General features: G+C 33.9%; 1 protein-coding gene across 1 annotated transcript in view; it reads left to right on the forward strand.

Annotated features, from left to right (window-relative positions):
• Positions 1 to 22858, forward strand: part of LOC115221274 (neural cell adhesion molecule 1-like) — an 832228-nt gene that overhangs the window by 194081 nt on the left and 615289 nt on the right. The gene's annotated exons all lie outside the window — the stretch shown is intronic.

The raw sequence follows: 22858 nt of genomic DNA on the forward strand, positions 1-22858 counted from the left end.
AAAGTCAACAACGAATCCTTAGAAACACAAGTATTTGGATAAGATTGCGCGTAACGAAATTAGCTGCTTTAATTGTTTACCCACACCCCCACACCACCACACACACGCACACGCGCGCGCATTGATGATGTGTATATATGCACGGACGTACAAATTAAGAATATAAGTCACATTTAACGAGAAGTTCGCAATTTCAGATAATCGTACTAGGAAAATTCGTTTCGTATTTTACCATTACGAAACATGATACTTTTTTTTATTTAATTTTGTTCTACGCATTAAGCATAATCGGTACATAGTGCATATATATGCATTCATTTGTGTTTTGTGTATTTGAGTTTGTCTACACACACACTCACACACACACACATAATTGAAGATGAGAGTGGAGATTTATTCACATCGAAAATGTTTTTAAAGATACCTTTTTACAGCATATTTAACAATGACCAACATATATGTTTCCCACATATTTTCAACTCTATATTTATCTATCTATCTGTCTGTCTGCCTGCCTGTCTGCCTGTCTGTCTGTCTGTCTGTCTGTCTGTCTGTCTCTATCTATATCTATCTATATCTCTCTATCTATTTATCTATCGATCTATATATATATATATATATGTATGTATGTATATAAGCCAGCTTTGGTACTATACGTGTACCGTTGGCGATTTATTTGCCATCTTTTGACTTTTTCATTTCCCCTTTCCGATGAGGAGCAATACTCGAAACGTTAAACTCTCACTTTCCACCGAGCGTCAAGCTAATACTTTTCTTGTTCACGTCTCACGGTCGGCTTTTTGTTTAATTTTCATTCGTTTATTTGAATTGACTATATAATATATATATATATATATATATATATAATAATATATTATATATATATATATATATATATATATATATATATATATATATATATATAGGTAGGTGGATAGATAGATAGATAGACAGATCGCGAGATATAGATATGATTACATCTACGTGTGACCTATGGTAGTTTTCATGTTCGGAGTGTACAGTAATTGCATGGCATTCTATAGTCTGCTGTGTCTTTTTCTACACAAAATATATGTGTGTATACGCTGAGTGAATGATTCTCTTTAATGTGATAGGACTTCAAATAAGGGAACTGTCAACCGTTACTTTTAGGAAAGAACCGAACACTTCACTGCGATATAATTTCGGTTATAAGGGGATAAGGGGAGAAAATCTTCGCTTTCATTGTTGATGTACGTGTCTGGATGGCAAGAACAGTTCGGAATATAAGCGAAGCCGTACCTGTCCCGGCAAATCTGGTTCAGTTAAGATCTGTAATTTTCTATTAACTTACTGTTGATGTACTGCACTTTGTGGCGTTAGCTATCGTAGGACAATTTGTGGCGTTAGTTATGAGGGTGTCATCAATGTAGTGACAACACGTATTTACACCATTTCCAAAGATGACTCAAGATTATTTTTATTCATTTTTATGTATATATTTGCATGTAGATAATTACAATGCTTACCAGATTAGCAGAAAGAGCGAAGGAAAGACACCGTATTATACAATAAAGTAGACGGATAGATAAATCAATAGACAGAGAAGTAGGCTATGAGACAGATAGATATATAGATTGGTAGCTAATTCAGTTTAAGCTTGAGTAGATACGACCGTTATTTGAGAAGGTAATTGAAGAAAACAAACGTATTTCTTCGTTGATTTGTTACATCTATATATACTTGTTACATCTATATATATTTGTTACATATATATATATATATATGTTATATATATATATAGAGAGAGAGATAGATAGATAGATACATACGTACATATATACATTTATATATATGTATATATACATTTATGAACACACACGCATGTGTCCGTGTGTGTGTGTGTGTGTGTGTGTAGAGGGCGCAATTTCTTTATTGATATATAGCGATCATAGCTTCACGGAGTCTTCCCTTGGAACACGTTTTACACGGTCACGTTCAAATCCGTTCCTTGTGTCATCCATTAGCTTTTAAAGTATATTAACGTTGCTGCGCTCGCTAGCTTATATATTTCCATTGATCGGCCATATTCTATGCAAACATTCGAGTCTCGGTAGACTGTGTTGTGCAAGCAGAGAATATTTTGTAGGCCGCTGTCTCCGTATATAATCATTCTATATGCAATCATCAGACACACACTCGTATTCTCTTCGTCTCAATATACACCTCTCTCTCTCTCTCCTTCTCATACACACACAGGCCAACACACGCGCAGCCATTTTTATGTTCCATTTCGTATTTTCCAGACTCTATTATTTACAGAGTTCACCTTCTCCGTATTGCTTTCAATTTTCTTCTTCTTCTCTTACAATACAGAATTTATAAACCATTTGCCGCTGTGATTCAACGACGGAACAGTAAATATTTAAACTGTATGACATACTCATTCAGTCTCTCATTACTGCTGTGACACTCGCCCATAATAGAAAAATATAACACAATTAGTTTTCGAATATTACATTGTCTGACTTCTTGTTCAACCTTATCTGATTGTCACACTGTGTTTGAAATACAAGCATATATATCTGTATATATATATATATATAAATATATGTTTGATTACAAACATATATAAGAACATAAGCATATCTATACTTGCATACATACATTCATAGAAGCATATACATGCATATATATATATATATATATATATATATATATATTATATATACTTGCAAGTATCTATACTTGCATACATACATTCATAGAAGAATATATACACACACACATATATATATATGTTTATATATTTATTTATTTATTTATTATGTAGCTGTCACTAAGTTTATATGATTATCCATGTACGTTTTGTTTGCTACCACCCCTCCAACTTACGTTTCTTCAATGCGAACTACGCACAACTAGCATAAACCTATTCTAATCATTATTTTGGAATAACTAGTTTTCTACACCAATCTAATATATCTGCTGTTGTATATTACTTTCTCGTGTAGAATTACATATTATCTTTAACAGGGAAATATACATAATCACAAAACGCACACATACTGTATATAAATATACATACACACACACACACACACATACACACACACCACACACACACACATACACATATAATATATATATTATATATATAATTATTATATATATATATATATATATTGTGTTAAAATTGCTATTTCGAATGAGATAGCACAAGAGTTAACGAATGCTTACACTTCCCTGCAAATATATATAAATCTAACTTTCGATTAAGTATCATTCACAATTCGTCGTCCGATTGTATTTTCGCATTGTATACTTTATAAGCGAAGATATGAATATTTGGGAAGAATCATCCTTCCCAACCACACTGTGCCACGATCGATCCCACTTCATGGCAACCTGGGGGATTCCCGCGTTGCTGCAGTATTTGGAGTCCGGGCTGGAATTTGTTTTGTGTAAACGAGTCGAAGGCCTTCTGCGATTTGCTCTGGATCTCGGCAACGGTGTTAAGCGAAATGCTTAGCGGTATTTCGTCTGTCTTTATGTTCTGAGTTCAAATTCCGCCATGATCGACTTTGCATTTCATCCTTTCGGAGTCGATAAATTAAATAGCAGTTGCGTACTGGGGTCGATCTAATTGACTGGCCCCTTCCCCCAAAATTTCGAGCCAGGTGCCTAGAGTAAAAGAGAATGTTGAATTAAGCTGCAATTTTCTGTTAAGTTCTGTCGTCGTAAGTTTGTTATGCAATCATCTACGGAAAGACTACTGCACAATATAATGATGCATGCTAGTGAAATGTGTTTAAATATAAACGGGCTCTCTCTCTCTCTCTCTCTCTCTCTCTCTCTCTCTCTCTCTCTCTATATATATATATATATATATATATATATATATATATATATTTCAAAATGTGACCTTGTGTGTACCATTGGCGATTTTTTTCCTCTGTCTTCCCTTCTCTGGATCTTTCCTTCTCCTGTTTCCGACGAAGAGCTCAGCTCGAAACTTTAAACCCTTCTTCTTTCGTTCTTTCCTGAGCGTCCAGTTATACTATGTTTGTTCCATGTCCTCGCGTTATATATATATATATACAGTGTACATTAAACGCATGAGGAATCCACTCCTGGGATTCAAAACGCTAGAAAAAACAGCTAGGCTCTATAACCACAAAATTAGGGATAACATTGGACAGGAGCGAAATGAAAAATAAAAACATTTTACAATCTAGTTTCCTGGAATGGACTAAATTTTTACACGTAGACCTCTGATACGATATTATATATATATATATATATATATATATATATATATATATATATATATACTACATATTGTCTTGATATTGCATGGACCGTTGTCAGACACTTGGGTATTTATAATAAGGTGTGAAAACTTAGGGTATGCAAATTAGTATTCCCTCGTCTCTCTAGTTACTGTAATTGTTAAGTATACAAATAGATTGGCATCTTGTTACTCTGAGTCTCGTGAAACTAAAGCAGCCCCCTCTGATGTGAATGCAATAAGATATAGACATCACTTAAGGATGTTTATAACAGTTTTCAATCTAAGAAAAAAACATCTAAATTAGCCCTGTTTATAAAGATACTCTATGCGTTACATATATACTGATATTAATACTACAGAAAGAAGTTAGCGAAACGGTTGTAACATTACGCAAGTCACGTAGTTAAATAAGCATATCATCACATATGCATCATGAGTATATGGTTTTATAAACTCCTCATGAAATAATTTCAACGATCCGAATTTCTGGGTTTTCACTTTCATGGACAAACTGCATTACATTCTATATATACATATATGTATGTAATTTAGTAGTATAAGATGTAGACGCAAAGAAACTTGCGGCAATCTCAGACGCTCCTCTTATGGACTCGGATAGAGTCCACGATGTTATTATTTGCAAAGGGATGTATAAATGTGTGTGTCAGTGTGCATGCGACTAATTTTTGTATCTCTTAAAGAAATGTGTCATCTCGTTAGCAATGTTAGTTATTTCGGTACCTGAATTCGTAACCGTAAAACAATATTTTCCTGAAGGTCTCTATGGCAATTTGAGTCTTCTGCCAGACATTTTTTGCATAAATTTGAATGCCACATTGAAGATTTTATCAAATTCAGTAACTGGGAAAGGCTCTGTTCAAGCTTATGCAGTTGTCGCATTTTCCATTCTGTTTTTAAATAAATTCCCATTAATTTGTTTCTTTCTACACTCATTTGGATTTACGGAATCCAGTATTATCAGCGGACGTAATTACTTTTCTGTCAATCAGATGTCATAACTCGGTTATCTGTCCCTAGATCTAAAAATCTGTCACGCTGCGCATAATATTTCAACAAACATTCACTGTTCTGCTCACAGTTACTTGGGACGAGGATATTGTATTTCTTGCTTGCGTGGTTTACATTAAATACCAATATTTACAGGTTCTGTTTGTGTGCACCACTTTCTGTAGCTGACTTATGAGTTTAACGTGTTGGCTAATTTACGCTCAACTATCCCCAGTGTTCTGCGTGTGTGTGCGTGTTCCTATATATATATATTATATTATATATATATATATATATATATATATATATATATATATATTTATTCTCTTTTACTTGTTTCAATCATTTGACTGTGGCCATGATGGAGCTAGGACTTATTCTTTGTAAGCCTAGTACTTTTTCTGTCGATCTCTTTTACCGAACCGCTAACTTACGGGGACCTAAACACATCGGTTGTCAAGCGATGTTGGTAGGACAAACACAGACACAAAAACACATACACTCACATACACATAGATATATATACATATACATATATACGACGGGCTTCTTTCAGTTTACGTCTACCAAATCCACTCACAAGGCTTTGGTCAGCCTGAGGCTATAGTAGAAGACACTTGCTCAAGGTGCCAGGCAGTGGGCCTGAACCCAGAACCATATGGTTGGTAAGCATTATACATACCACACGGCCACACAGACATGACTGCAGTTCAATAACTGAAACACATAAAGGATAAAAGATTCGTGTGGAGGTGTTTTCGCTTCTGTTCGAGTAGTCAGTGTGTGGGCGTGTGTAATTTACGTGTCTTTAGTCAGGAAATGCGACAAAATATAAACAAACAATAAACAATTTAACATAGGTAGAACAACTTTGAATTCCTACCAAATACATAAAAGCCGCTTCTATTCAATGCAACAGGAATTGGAGAGTAAAATATCCATCATTATTACAAAATAATGAGATATTCCAATGTATAATTTTTAAGAGATGAAGGAGGATAAAAAGCAACCGGGATTTAAAGCCTCGCTTTGGAGTACAATTTGAAAGCCGTACATTAGCTAGAGATGGCTTTTTTGTATTTGTTATTCGCCATTTTGTATTCCAAAGGGGAACATTTCCATTACACTTTTAATTGCGAAGATTCATTTTCCTGCTAAATATACATCGACATTTATGCGTGCGTACATGCGTGACTACGCAAGTGAATTTGTATATATATATATATATAATATTATATATATATATATATATATATATATATATATAAATACATACATATATACATGTGTGTTTGTTTGTTTGTATGTATGTGTATACGTACCTCGTACTTTATAAATACAAACACAAACAAGAAAGCATATACATGTGCGTCTGTATGTGTGTGCGTATACACACGCACACACATATATAACATATCTATATAAATAATATATATATTATATACATACATACATATATATACATATGTATACATATATATACATATCTATATAAATATATATATATATATACATACATACATATATATACATATGTATACATATATATACATAAATATATATACATATATATATACATATATATACATATACATATATATACATATATATATATATACATACATATATACATATATATATATATATATATATATATACATACATATATACATATATATACATACATACATATATATACATACACACATATATATACATATATATACATATATATATACATGTATATATATATACATATATATCTCTATATATATATATATATGTATGTATGATATATATATATACACATATGTATGTATGTATATAATATACACATATTCCAACAACTTACCAGGCAAGGTTTTTCCTGTATGTCGGATATATTCATGTAATTTTTTACGTACCACATTGGAGTGTTGTTATTGTTGTCGTTATAATAATAATAATAATAATAATAATAATAGTAATATTATTATTTGTCTCATTTTTTGTTTTTTCCCTGCTGTTGTTTTTGTTATTTCTCTCTTGTCTATTTTATATTTTTATATTACTCAGCAGCTGATTTCAAATTACATCTGCAATATATCCATTGAACATTCTGTGTGCTTTGTATGATATAATACTAAAGCCAATAATCAATATATTTGATTATTTCTTTCAAATAGCTTTTCTAATCAAAATATTGAGCATGAACGGAAGACGCCATATTTGTGTTTATTTTTATGGTCCAACCATTGTTTTGCGTTTGTTTCAACGTGCTTACTAATTTGTAGAATATATAAAAATTGATTCTCAGCGCTATAGATCAGCTCGCATTTGGAAACGATTTCCCATAGAATCCGTGAGAAAATCTATAGTGTCGAGTCCCATAAACTATTTATTCTTTGCTCGCCATCTATTGTGTTGTATCTCCAGCAAATCAGTTACAGGCACTCTCCACAACTCCTCTTCCAACCCACAAACGCTGGAATGAGATGAGACATCGAGCAGGCTTCAGCACATGCAACCCACCAGCTAAAATCAACAGTCAAATTTCAATCAGTATAGATGCTAGTGTTTCTTTTCTCTAAGGAAGTTCAAATTCGATAGCGTGTCTTCTGGACACACTATCTTTGAAAACTGACAGATGGATATCTTTCCTTCTATACCTGAGAGCTTGTGACTTGAAGCTAAACAACATTAAATCCAGAATGTTTAACCTAGGCTTTTGCTTATCAAATCAATAATTAGATACACTTACTAAGCGGTTTTAAGATAATCTTAAACTAATCCTGCCGCAAGTTGTGGCCTTGGGTAAGCGTCTTCAAGCATAGCACCCGGTCTACCACAGATCTATTTATCTAAGTTAGTAATCGGAGGATTTACAGAAACCACTCAATGAGAACGTTTTTAGTTTGTATTACCCTCCACATTTAACCAGTAGCCATGTTTAAAGCCATGCATGTTTCTTTGATGTTTGAATTCTACTCAAACAATACGTGTACTGTCTTCTACCTGTAGGAATTTCTCTCCTTTTTCTCCCAACATTCTCTTCGAACAATTGTTTGGATCTTAACAGAAGTTAGTGTTCAAATATTGTCTACCTTTCTGAAATATGAGCACAATTATGCGGCTTGTCACCTCTCATATATTCTTTAACAAAAGAGACCTCCATTTCATCTTATGACAACCATGTGAGCTCACATATTTTCCCCCTGTACGCTAGTGGCAAAACAGGTGAATATCAGCAAGCGCACAGCTGATGTAAAACACTCTTAAGATTTTTGAAAAATCATATTTCTCCGCTAACGAACATATTTACGAAAGGAATGTATAACTGTAATTTTGTGCTAACTTTCAACAACTAAATTTCTTTAAGCGACATTTTTCTTATTCTAATGGTAGAAGGGTGGGATTGATATTGTCATGACTTACATGTTCTGACAGGAGGAGGCTCTTCCTGAAGCATCCGAGTTAATTGTATACTTCTGAAGCTTACATTCCAAATGCTTGCAATACAGTAAGGTTCTCCAAACATTCAAATGGAGAGGCAATGATTTTATAGGCACAAAGTGGTTGATTCTAATTAGTGTGTGAGTGAGGGCGATATGATTTCGAATATTTGCTCGAAACGAAGCGGCGAAGAATCAGAATTATTTTCGTAACGGACAAAAGGTTTAGCAGTATTCTTTCCGGTTCTTTTTATGTTCTGAGTTTAAATTCTCTCTTGGTTTTTATCCTGAGTTGATAGAGTAAATACCGGGTGAAGACTAGGATTACTGTGATAGATTAAGACATCAAGTTTCTGGCCTTGTAAACTCACTTTTAAACTCTTATTAGCACAAAATAATACTTTTTTGGGGCGGGGTAACAATTAAATGGTGTAGATCGAGCTCTGAAATCATTTGGTATAACCGTAAGCGGATCGAAACGGGGACAAAACCTGTAGACGCTATTTTAACGAAGAGAATAATAAGAAAAAATAGTCTTTGAAACAGGCAACACATGTCACTTATTCCAAGATGACGATTTCTTCCCAAAATACCTGCACAGATCCAATAATACTACACCTGAAAATGCTTAGGATAGGGGCTACTGGGTGACTTCAGTCTCATTTCTGACATCTTAAACCTCTTTTCGACTCCGAAAGAATAGTGTAAAGCTGATCACGGCAGCATTTGAAATTAAAGGACTAAATTTTAGTAAGCATTTTACTCGAGTCCTTAAACAATCAGTAAATTCACCGTTATAGTATTATTATTATTATTATTATATTATTATTATTATTATATTATTATATTATTATTATTTCTATCATTATTATTTTTATTATTATTATTTCTATCATTATTATTTTTATTATTATTATTTCTATCATTATTATTTTTATTATTATTATTTCTATCATTATTATTTTTATTATTATTATTATTATTATTATTATTATTATTATTATATTATTAGTAGTAGTAGTAGTAGTAGTAGGAGGAGGAGGAGGAGGAGGAGGAGAGAGATTATGATGCTTCTCTTGGTTGCGAGAAAGCAGTAAAATAGGGAACATTGGAAGGATAAGTGCACAGCAGCATATAGAAGAAAATACAAAAGAGAAAAGAAGCAACAATTTTCTTAGTTCGTAATCTAAGATGACTCAAGATACATCATTCTCTCACCATTTCTCTGTATTATTCTTTCTTTCTTTCTTTCTCCCCCCTCTCTCTCTTTCTCTCTACACGTTATTGAAGAAATCAATATGGAAGATTATGCCTTCTGACCGATCATCCATCAGACGTTGAAGAGGAGGAGAGCAAAATCGCATATTCGTTTATAACTCAATAGATACACGTATCCAACGCACAACACATTATAAACATCGGTTTACTCCTTTTATAGGTTTTTATGATGTATAGACATACATACACACATCTATATTATTTATATATATTCCATATATATATATATATATATATATATATATAATGGCATATGTGTTTGAGTGTGAGCATTGTGTGTGCACGTATATCAAAACTTATACATGATACACGAATCTATTATATACACAAAAGTATATATATATATATATATACATGCCCGTATAAAAATGTACACATGAATATATGTATATATGGATCCATCTATCTATCTATCTATCCATCTATATATATATATGCATACAGCCATGTATATATATATATATATATATATATATATATATATATATATTATATATATATATATATATATATGTATACATGCATACATATATATATGGGTATATATGTATATATGTATATATATATAGAGAGATATGTATAATGTGTATATGTATATACATATACAGGTATACATATATATATATATATATACATGTACATACATATATATATGTATATTTCTATACATACATATATATATATATATATATACATATATTTATGCATATATATATACACATACACACATATATATACATTCATATATTCATGCATATATATATATATGAATGCATAAATCAAGGTTTAACACATTACGCTCGCAGGAAGCGCTAGAAACCTGATCAAAAGTTTTAGGGAATATAAATTTAGCGAACGATCCTTAACATGAATTCTAAATGTATCAGATTTCTATCCTTGTAAGCAATATAAAGCGATCGTAAAATGATAGTTATTCGCTTGTTGGCATATGCGTTTAATCTTCAAATGCTGAGCCGTTACCGATCGATTCTGGTCTTCTTACTCTCAATTAGGAAACTTATCTCGCTAAAACTGACATAGTATTATTGGATCATATACGATAGGCGATGAAAAAGGATTATTATTATTATTATTATTATTATTATTATTGTTGTTATTATTGAATAATAACAATAGATCGCCAATCACCTATAGTGCAACATAAATCACTGTGCGTAGATGAAATGTAGGAACACAATACTGTACCGAAAAAAAGAAACACCACTGCAAACAACAAAGAATCGACCTCGTACACACCTCACAAACAGAGGTGCAAGATTTGGTAGGTTAGAAGCTCGTATGAATTTATGGTGATAGTAATAACAATAATAATAGTAATAACGATACCGACTTGTTTTTAGACAAACGAACGGATGCTTTGTGATCATAAAATTTAGAACTTGTAAGGTCTCGGGGATAAGACTTTAAAAAGGAGATCAACAAAATCATATAATAATATATAACATCTACCATGATCTGCTACTAAGGAGTAGCTAGATTCTTAAGAAAATAGCATTTCTTCCGAAACAACATTCATGATCATAAAACGTCAATACAATAGACTTAGCGAATGGATTACGTATATATACGAAACCTAAGGTATGGTAATAAACAAAAGATATTTAAATTCTCATGATTTTTTTCGTTGTTGTTGTTTTTCTTGTTACAAACATGGTATTTCATGTTAAATGAATTAGTAGGGATTCTATCCTGAAGCTTGGAAACGTGTCTTTGGAAACTAAATGAATACAGGATGGCATAGGGATAATTGTCAGCTTCGTGTTTCACAGTCTCTGCATCTTCCTGCATTGGTCCTCATATTTCATAGTTTTCTCAATGTGTTTGATATCCCCATTAATATTATACACTATTTCAAAGTCTATGATTTTACCCTGTATTTTGTGTCTTTGCCCCTTCTCCTCCATCATATCTAGTCCCCATGTTCCAATAACATAGTTAGTCTCTTAAAAAATCGTATAATTTTCTATAATTTCCTTTGGCGACCAAACCTTTTGCGCATGTTTACATCAGCTTTTCTTCACTTTCTATTCACTGTAATAGAAAGGTATGACTATTAAGGTGGCGGGCTGGCAGAATCGGAAGCACGCCGGGCAAAATTCTTAGCGGCATTTGGACCGTCTTTACATTCTGAGTTCAAATTCCGCCGAGGTCGACTTTGCCTATCATCATTTCGGGGTTGATAGATTAAATACCAATGAAACACTGGGGGTCGATATTATTGACTCGTCCCCTCCCCTCCATTGAAGGCCTTGTGCCTGTAGTAGAAAGGTTTATTATTGTTTACAGGGGTGGTCGTAGCTGCAATAGTAGTAGTGATATTAGTAGTTGAAGTATAAACTCTCTGCCACATTTTTCTCGTATTTTGATCTTATGCTACAATCATAGCCATATGCACTTGAAGCCAATAAAAGTTATCGATATATTACCAATATGTTATAATTATTATATATTTTATTTTCTCTCCTATATGACTATTATGTGTTGTTACACTGTAATAAATTAGAAACTTATACAGTAAAAGCCCCGGATACATTGCAGTGTATGAGCGCGATTTAGTACGCATCAGTGTAAAAACAAATGATATTTGCATGCCTTTGCATATAGATTATAGTGTAAGGGCATGCATATGGCAAATGAATATGTCTTGGAATTCTTGCGTGCTTGTGGGTTAATAATATCATTCTAGCAGAGTTTGGTAAGGGTTTGTGTTTAGGAGGGAAGTATTGATGTTGCTGCAATATCCATTGATGAATATCTTAAACTAGAACTAAAGGTAAAACGCTTCAAGTGAGAATAATCAGAGGGAACATAACGAAAACCGATATAGTAGAAATGTACTGTCGACCCAGAGGAGCAAACTGCCCGTAAGAGCTACAAAGAGAAAGGGAGAAATACTTGCCTGCAAGTGTTATCGTTTTGGGCTGATGAAACTCAGACTTCGACTGAATTTGAAAGCACGAAATTGCCTCGAGATACGGAAGGAAACTAGCTACGCGTTCTATCCTCTTTTGCATTTCCCCTTGCAGTTGTGCCTCTCTGCGTATATATATATATATATATATATATATATATATATATATGCGTTTGTACATACACACGCACACGCATACGCGTATATATGTATATATCCTTATACGCCAGTATGTGTACACGCGTATTTTAATGTATGTAAATTTCTCGATTTTCATTTCTTCCTCTATATATACATACGTGCATATATATATATATATATATATATATATATATATATATATATATATATATATATATATGTATATATATATATGTATATAGATAAAATACGTGAGTGTGCTTGTATGTGTGTTCTCCCCAACATCTTTTGACACAGATGGTGGCTTGTCTACGTCGGGTGACATAGCGGTTCGGCAAAAGTGGCGATATATTGAGTACTAGGGTTACAATGAATAAGTGCTAGGGTCGATTTTTTCGACTAAAGGTGGTGCTCCAGCATCGCCGCAGTCAAATGACTAAAACAAATAAAAGATGTATATATATATATATATATATATATATATATATATATATATATATATATATAGTTACCCGGTTGGATTATTCGAAAAGTCGTCTTAAATTAGTCGGTTCATTGAAGATATCTACTCAAAACGAGAGCCACTCATTTGTTTCGATGTTGACATTGTGACGTTGTTTCACTTAATTCTCGTCTTCTTTTAATGTTATTATATCTATTTTTATTACTTTCATTGCTGTCTATTTGTGTTGCCAATACTGTAGGTATTTTGCTCTGACTCTCTTTAACTCACTCACTCACTCACTCGCTCTGTGTCTCTATCTGTCTCTTTCTCTGTCTATCTGTCTCCTTATCTTGCTTTATATCGCTTTCCTATCTACTTGTCTGGCTAACTCACGACTTATTCGATTCCTCTTAGTTGTGAAGTTGATAAAAGCAATAGAGCAATCGATGAAGTACCATTTTGATAAAAATTATATACAATTATATATATATATATTATATTATATATATATATATATATATTATATATATATACATATATATACACTCACGTAGTTACGCACACTCATATTACGCATACAGATAGATAAAAAAAACTATCTTTGTGGTGAGTATAGTTAGATAGATAGATAACAACTTAAGTTTTCTGATAGAACAATTTATAGTAAGGACAGCGAAAATCTAAATGGACTTTTCCAGTGATCATTCTGTGGTGCATTTGCGTAATATTTGTGTGTGTGTTTGTGTGATATTCCTGCATTTCTCCCTCTCCAATGTTATTGCTAGTAAGTCTACCATAAATTACAGAACCCATGTTCTGGGAGTTGATTTTGTTCTTGATCTTACCACTGTTCGTTTTTGCTGAATACCCCTAACCGCACAGAAATTCCTGGAGTTGACTTAAGATGGAATGCAATTCTAACATTAAACTATTGCCCTATTCCTCCACGTACGGTGTATCTTGACTCGCATAATTCAATCCCAATGACTGGATAGCTCTGTGTTAATTGGGTTGATAAGCTCTTTTATCTTTTACTTGTTTCACTCATTAGATTGCGGCCATGCTGTAGCGCTGCCTTGAAAAAGTTTTACGCGAGCGGAGCTCGTTATTTTTTAAAGGTTGGTACTATTCTGTCGGTCGCATTCTGTCGTACATATTCTATCGGTCGCCAAGATACAGGGACGTGAACACACCAACACTGGTTAGCAAGTGGTGGTTGTGTGCGGGGAGTTATACACAGGCACAACCCTGCCACCACTACCACACACATGTAAACAACAAGCTACTTTGTTTCCTTCTACCAAATATACTCACAAAGATTTGTTCGGACCGAGGCTTTAGGAGATACTTGCCCAAGATGTCAAGTATTGGGACCGAACCCGGAACCATGTGGTTGGGAAACAAACTTCTTGTATCTTTTTCTAATTAGTGATTACAACAAACTGTTGTTTGTTCTCAAGTTCAACCTCTTCGTGCAGACATTTTATGCTAACCTACATATTTCTTTACTAACCACAAGGGGCTAAACATACAGAGAACAAACAAGGAGAGATAAACGGATTAAGTCGATTATATCGACCACAGTGCGTAACTGGTACTTATTTAATCGACCCCGAAAGGATGAAACGCAAAGTCGCCCTCGGCGGAATTTGAACCCAGAACGTAACGGCAGAGGAAATACCGTTAAGAATTTCGCCCAGCGTGCTAACGATTCTGCCAGCTCGCCGCCTTATCCTTTTATGCTAACGTACCACCTCTACAATCCCTTTTCATTTATAAATACATCAAGGACTTCACGATACATACGTTTCTACTTTCATGATGTTATTTATCCTAAGGCCGATATTCATCCAACAGAATCATTAATTTAGGCAGCGTTTCTCAACCGATGTCCATTCGACTCTTGGGGTCTCCATTAAGATTTTGTAAACCTTTATGAGCAACAAATTTGTTCCATAGGATTTGATTTCAAAGTATTCCACAGAATTTGATTTCAAAGTAATTCAAGCGCTTTGATTTTATCGTGTTTGATCGGCTTTTGTTTCAACGTGTTCCATATGCTTTTATTTCAAAATATTTCTTACGCTTTGATTTCCAATCGAGAAACACTGATATAAGGCATTCTACTCCCGAATATTCAGTGTTTCTCTTATATAAACAAAATCCAGTTTCACGCTCTCCAACGGTTCTAGTTGATCTAAAACAGCGTTGGGCGTTACGTGGATGACGTAATTATGGTCCGGTACATCATTCTTCTTCCATAGTGTGGTACATCATTCTTCTACGATAGTGTGGTACCATTTGAAGGAGCGAGAGATTTAGTGGCCCTATCTAGCATGTCGAAGGAGCAAGTAAAAGTTTCTTCGGTGCTGGAATATGTCGAAATTGGATCACAGGTAGCAACCTGTGAAATGTAGTATCAGTGTGATGTTGACATAAAACAGAAGTTTCACCAAAGAAAGTATAACTTTTTGATCGGCAGACTTGTCAAGTTTTATCAATGCTTTCAACAGTATACACACAGACACACACACACACACACAAGCACACACACACACAAACACACACACACACACATACATACGCACGGAGGCACAATGGTATATATAATGTTTGTGTGTGTACGTGTGTGTGGATTTAACGACTATAAAGAGTATAACAACCTCACTGGCTTGAAGATTATGTACATTCTTTTCTCCCTCACGCTCTCTCTCTCTCTCTCTCTCTCTCTCTCTCCTCTCTCTGCTACCATCTCATGTCTCACCAAAAACAATGGAACCATTTTAAATAAATTTATTCCCCAAGTAAAGAATCTTTCCAACTCACAAATCATCAGATTACAAACAGAGCATTTTTTGAAGGTCAAACCACTTAACTACGTTAAGTGTTTCTCCATACGCCATTTCTCTTATCCACACACACAGACACACACATACACACATACCCATACATACACAGACATGCTACTACATTCCACTTGCTTACATAGATATGTATACACTCGCGGATATAAGTAGTTAGATCTGTGCGCACTCGAGTGTATGTAAATATGTAAACTTCCATGTTTCCGACTGCGAATACCTGAGTACGTTTGTCCGTATATGTATATATATATTATATATATATATATATATATATATATATATGCATGCACACACACACACACACACACACACACATATATATATATATTATATATATATATATATATATATATGCACACACAATATATATATTATATACATATATACATATATAGTATGTGTGGTGTGTGTATGTATATATATGTATATATATATGTGTGTGTATATATGTATATGTATATATATATGTGTGTGTGTATATATGTATATATATATATATATATATATATAATGTGACAATTAGGTGGTTGTCAGAATAATACTCAGAGGTGGGAGAATCGTTAGCACGCCGGGCAAAATGCTTAGCGGTACCTAAGCATTTCCTAAGTACCTAAGTACCTGTTATGTACTGGGGTTGATCTAATCGACTGGCTCCACCTCCCAAAAATTTCGGTTCTCGTGCTTCTAGTAGAAAGGATTATCATAACGTTAGTAGGGAAAACACGTGGGTCGATGGTAAGGGTTATTTGGCCCACACTCGTAAGGTCGTGAGTTCGATTCCCAGTGAATCGTTGTGTTCTTCAGCAAGTCCATTTATCTAATGTTGCTGATAAAATGAATTGTGGCTGTAATTGAAATGGCCACCCTCGTCACGCTCTGTATCACCCTGAATCTCCCTTAGAACTACGTTAAAGCTAAGTGTATCTGAAAACTGCTCAGCTAGTTGCACGTTAATTTGGCGATCAGGCTTTTCTGTTGATCGGATCAAGTAGAATCCTCGTCGCAACCGACGGAGTGATAAATGAGGGCGGTACTTCATGAGGATATTATGAAACCACATTTCCTATTAATAACTGCATGGAGAAAAAAAGCCAAACTAGTTATTTAATGAGAAACACGCATGTTCGGTTCTCTTGAAACTAAAATATATTTCACGCAGGAGTGGCTGTGTGGTAAGTAGCTTGCTAAACAACCACATGGTTCCGGGTTCAGTCCCACTGCGTGGCATCTTGGGCAAGTGTCTTCTGCTATAGCCCCGGGCCGACCAATGCTTTGTGAGTAGATTTGGTAGACGGAAACTGAAAGAAGCCTGTCGTATATATGTAGATATATATATGTGGATGTGTGTGTGTTTGTGTGTCTGTGTTTGTCCCCCTAGCATTGCTTGACAACCGATGCTGGTGCGTTTACGTCCCCGTCACTTAGCGGTTCGGCAAAAGAGACGATAGAAAAGTACTACTACTGGGCTTACAAAGAATAAGTCCCGGGGTCGATTTGCTCGACTAAAGGCGGTGCTCCAGCATGGCCGCAGTCAAATGACTGAAACAAGTAAAAGAGTAAAAAGAGAAGGGGCAAAACCTACGTCGCGCCTCTTCAATGACGTTCCTTTTGCAGGTCTATTACATCGCAGAATGTTAAAACTAATTGCTTAAGAATGCTTGGAAATATTACAGTAAATTCGCTATTAAACCTGAAAAGTGATATTTCAATTGCCGTACGAGACAACTGACTGTAAACATTATTAGATTTGCCAATTAGAATGATAGAATTACGTGTTTCATTCTGAGAATCGCTCCGGGGGGGTTGTTCTCATCGGTAACACGGCTGCAGCAGGTTCGTGGTTCAACTCTGCTTGCATGAACGTATTTTCTGCTGTTCTGTACCGGGAAGGCTAGTGGGCTGAAACCACAAAGTCACTGTTTCCCCTCCTCTTGTAAATGTTCAATAAATATGGACTTTTGTAAAAAAAAGTATTATAGAGTTCTTAAGTGTAATGGTAAATTCCTTTTAGCATAGCTACACATAAAACAAACGTTTTTACATATATTCTTACACACACACAAACATACCCACATACACACCTATATGTGTATGTATGTGTGTGTATATGAGAATACGTATATGTATGCATATACATACATATATACATACATATATATATATATATATTCCTTCTTCCATTTTCCTGAGCGCCTAATAATAATAATACTGTAATTGTTCCACGTGTTGTTTTTTCTGTTTTCCCGTTTGGATTAACCTTATATATATATATATATATATCTTCAGATGAATTAGGTACTTAAGTTGAAGCACCAGAATTTAGTACGTTATTATCCATAAATCACCTTATACATATATATATATATGTGTATGCATATATATATTTATGTATATATATATATATATATATATATATATATATGTATGTATATATATATACGCACGCACACACATACGTAAATTAACATAAACAACCATGGTCAGTGTGTTACTATATTACCAAGAAGGAAAACTATAATAAACCCTAAATGTGTCTAAGTATTTTAACACACCTACATTGCTAGAAATAAGAGCTAAAATGTTCTAATGCTGTAGTTAAAACACATAATTGTATAGAGATATGCTAACAGGGACTGTAATACCCATACACAAACCCGCATATACCTACTTCGAGGATGTTGCAAGTGCATGAGAGTGGGGGTGGGTAAATAAATATGTATTTTTTATACCAAAAATGTCCATCAGTTAGTTTATATTATAATTATAACAGATTTCAACTACAATTTAATATATGTTAGCGAGAATAAAAAAGAAAAAAAATCACTGTGACATTTGTGGAACTTAATTAGCATGGGTTAGTAATTTGCAATTATGTTGTGTATTGAGGAACAGCACTTCCGCTTTTTTAACGGCCATGTAGTTGATCCCTGTTGAATGAAATGAAATATGTAGCCTTGACATTTTAATTAATACATTTTTAAGTATGCTAATGCCTGGATTTCAATTTAGAATTTTGTATTGGAGTGCAACTGCATTGACATGCATGCAAACGCAAATATAAACATATATATTGCTACAACATATGTGTGAGTGTTTGTGTGTGAGTGTTCGCGTATTAAATTCTATCAGTTGAATTTCCGTTAACGAAATAGTTTTAGGCGCCACTTCAGATTTTACATTATAATTAAGGCCCCCACTGTCTCAAACCTATCAGTGAATCTATCTATCTATCTATCTATCTATCTATCTATCTATCTATCTATCTATCTATCTATCTATCTATCTATTTATCTATCTATCTATCTATCTATCTATCTGTCTGTCTGTCTGTCTGTCTGTCTGTCTGTGTGTTTTTGTAGACACAGTTACACGCATATATGTAAAATGCATATATAGGACTCGATATTAATTAAAAATATCTACATAAATATCTGATCAAACACACACACATATACTACATGTGTTAATTAATGCAGTGTGTAATTATCCTGGGAACGTTTCAACCCATTTCACCACTAATGTGTCTATCTATATTCGTGTCTTCAAAATAATAATTCTCTAGCCTTATTTAATATTTCTCTGACCAAAGTCGGCGAGATGGCAGAATCGATGGCACGCCGGGCAGAAAGGTACTGAAACAGAGGCAGTAAAACTGCGTCAGAGCTCTGGTCGTAGTTGGTGCGACGAAATTTTCGATACGAAACAATACATGTTAACATGGAATAAATAGTCCTTGGGTGTTTTTGAATGGCTAATACCTGTGTTCCACTCTGTAATTGTTTCAACACATGCTCTCACCTCAAGCTCAATTGCTAGGAAAGCATACCTCGGATACACCTCCAACATCCCGTCACACCACACACACACACACACACACACACACACACACATATATATATATGGCTCAGTGGTTAGAGCGTCGAGCATACGATCGTGAGGTTGTGAGCTCGAATCCCCGACCGGGCTGCGTGTTGTGTTCTTGAGCAAGACACTCTATTTCACGTCGCTCCAGTTAACTCATCTATAGAAATGAGTTGTGATGTCACTGGTGCCAATCTGTATCGGCCTTTGCCTTTCCCTTGGATAAAATTTAGTGGTCAGGGTATTGGACTCGTGATCTTAAGATTGTGGTTTCCATTCCTGGACCGGACGACTCTTTGTGTTCGTGAGCAAAACATTTCATTTACCGTTGTTCCAGACCACTTAGCTGGCAGAAATGAATAATTATGTGGACGGACCGGCATCCGTCCAGGAGAGTAACATATACGCCACTGAAGCGGAGAAACTGGCCTTCATGAGCCTGGCATGGCTCGAGAAGAAAATATGTATGTATATATATATATATATATATATATATATATAAGATATATATATATATATTATATATATATATATATAATATATATTATATACAGAAAAGGAAAGAAACGGAGCGGCAATTAACTATTAGAAGTTGATCATTGGTATTAAATAATCATTATCCATTGTAGTTATTTTAACGACAATTAAACTATGACCATTTAATACCAATGATCAATTTCTAATTGTTAATTGTTACTCCATTTCTTTTCTTATCTGAATATATTACACCATGGTTTACCATTTAAATTGCCAACTAATTTTAACCTATACATAGGTAATACATCAGCAGTGCCAACAGATATATTTATCCCTCAGACAGTTGCATAACCTCCAACTCATAATCTGTGTGTGTGTGTGTAGTGTCTGCTATATAAGGTGAAAAATCTGTCTGTAATTAATAATAGGTCACCTTGACAACGATTGACAAGAGTCTAATTATAAACATCGCATTCACAGCTAAGTAAACAATTAAATGCCGATCATTGAAACTTATTTGGTGCTTTGGTCATACAGAAATAATTAACTATGCTATAGATGTGAAGATAACAGCTCGACATTGGTGAATTTGAAATGCTTCTCTTTTCATTGTGTAATCTTGATATCTTTTGAAAAGGTGTCACTAATAAATTCGCCATATCAGTGTTGTGTGTGGCGATGATATCACATCAAGAAAGGCAACACCTGGCTCTGTATCTCAAACAACAGCAACAAAAACAACTACAACATAAACATGTTCACACCATCATTTATACAATTAAGTTTGATTTCACAAATAACGTTTTGAACTATATCAACAGTTTCTAATATCGCTGAAATGCTTTAGAGATATTTCACAGGTCTAAGGATTTTTTTTTTCTTTCTTTCATAGTTAAAAAAAGAAATCGAAAGGAATTGGTGTTGTATCGATATGTACCGTGGAATGGTAGCCTATTTTCGGTGTGGTTCGTCAGGTTCTCAGATCTAATTCGAACGAAGTTGACATTGCATTTTCAACTTCTATATATCCGATATATCATACTTAATTCAGCGAGCTGGCAGAAACGTTAGCACGCCGGGCGAAATGCTTTGCGGTATTTCGTCCGCCGCTGCGTTCTGAGCTCAAATGCCGCCGAGGTCGACTTTGCCTTTCATTCTTTCAGGGTCGATAAATTAAGTACCAGTTACGCACTGGGGTCGATGTAATCGACTTAATTCGCTTGTTTGTCCCGTCTGTGTTTAGCCCCTTCTGTATGTTATATATATATATATCTATATATATATATATTAATATAATATATATATTATATATAATATATATATATATATGTATATTAATATATATATGTATATTAATATATATATGTATATTAATATATATGTATATATATATATATATATATGTTGGTGTGTGGTGTGTATATATGTATATGTGTATATGCATATGTATATGTGTATATATATATATATATATATATGTATTTATGTATATGTGTATATATGTATGTATATATATGTATATATATATATGTATGTATGTATATATATGTATATATATGTATATATATATATGTATGTATGTATATATATGTATATATATATATATATATATATGTATATATGTATGTATATGTATTTATGTATATATATGTGTGTGTATGTCTGTGTGTGTGTGTATACGCCCATACACAAACAAACACGCATACACCCGTATCCACCGAAAACACGGAGCAAATGAGGCCCGTACAATTCCACAGATTCTCGGACAAGTGTTTAAGAAGAAAAAAAACCCATTCCGGTAATGCTTACGCTATGTATGTATTTGAATAGCTCTGTTGGTGTAATAATTGCAAACGGAAATTGAAGCATTTTTGTATTGGCATCAATAAACGGTTGCATGGATATAGCTTAGTAAAACTCGAGAGTTCTACAACACGTTGGCGTGGAGACCTGCCAGATTGAATTGTAGTAACCTTGGATATTGGCTTATGTCGAAATGAGATTTGAAATTACTGAACGGTAGTAAAATTATGTGTATGTAAAATATTTATATACACGTGTTCCTGTTTGTGTGTGTGCTTGGTGTTTGTATATTATGTATGGAATAGGTTTTAATTTGGACACAACAGTGCGTCACGTTACACGATT

Source organism: Octopus sinensis, linkage group LG18 (genome assembly GCF_006345805.1).
Source record: "Octopus sinensis linkage group LG18, ASM634580v1, whole genome shotgun sequence".
Taxonomy (NCBI): Eukaryota; Metazoa; Mollusca; class Cephalopoda; order Octopoda; family Octopodidae; genus Octopus; species Octopus sinensis.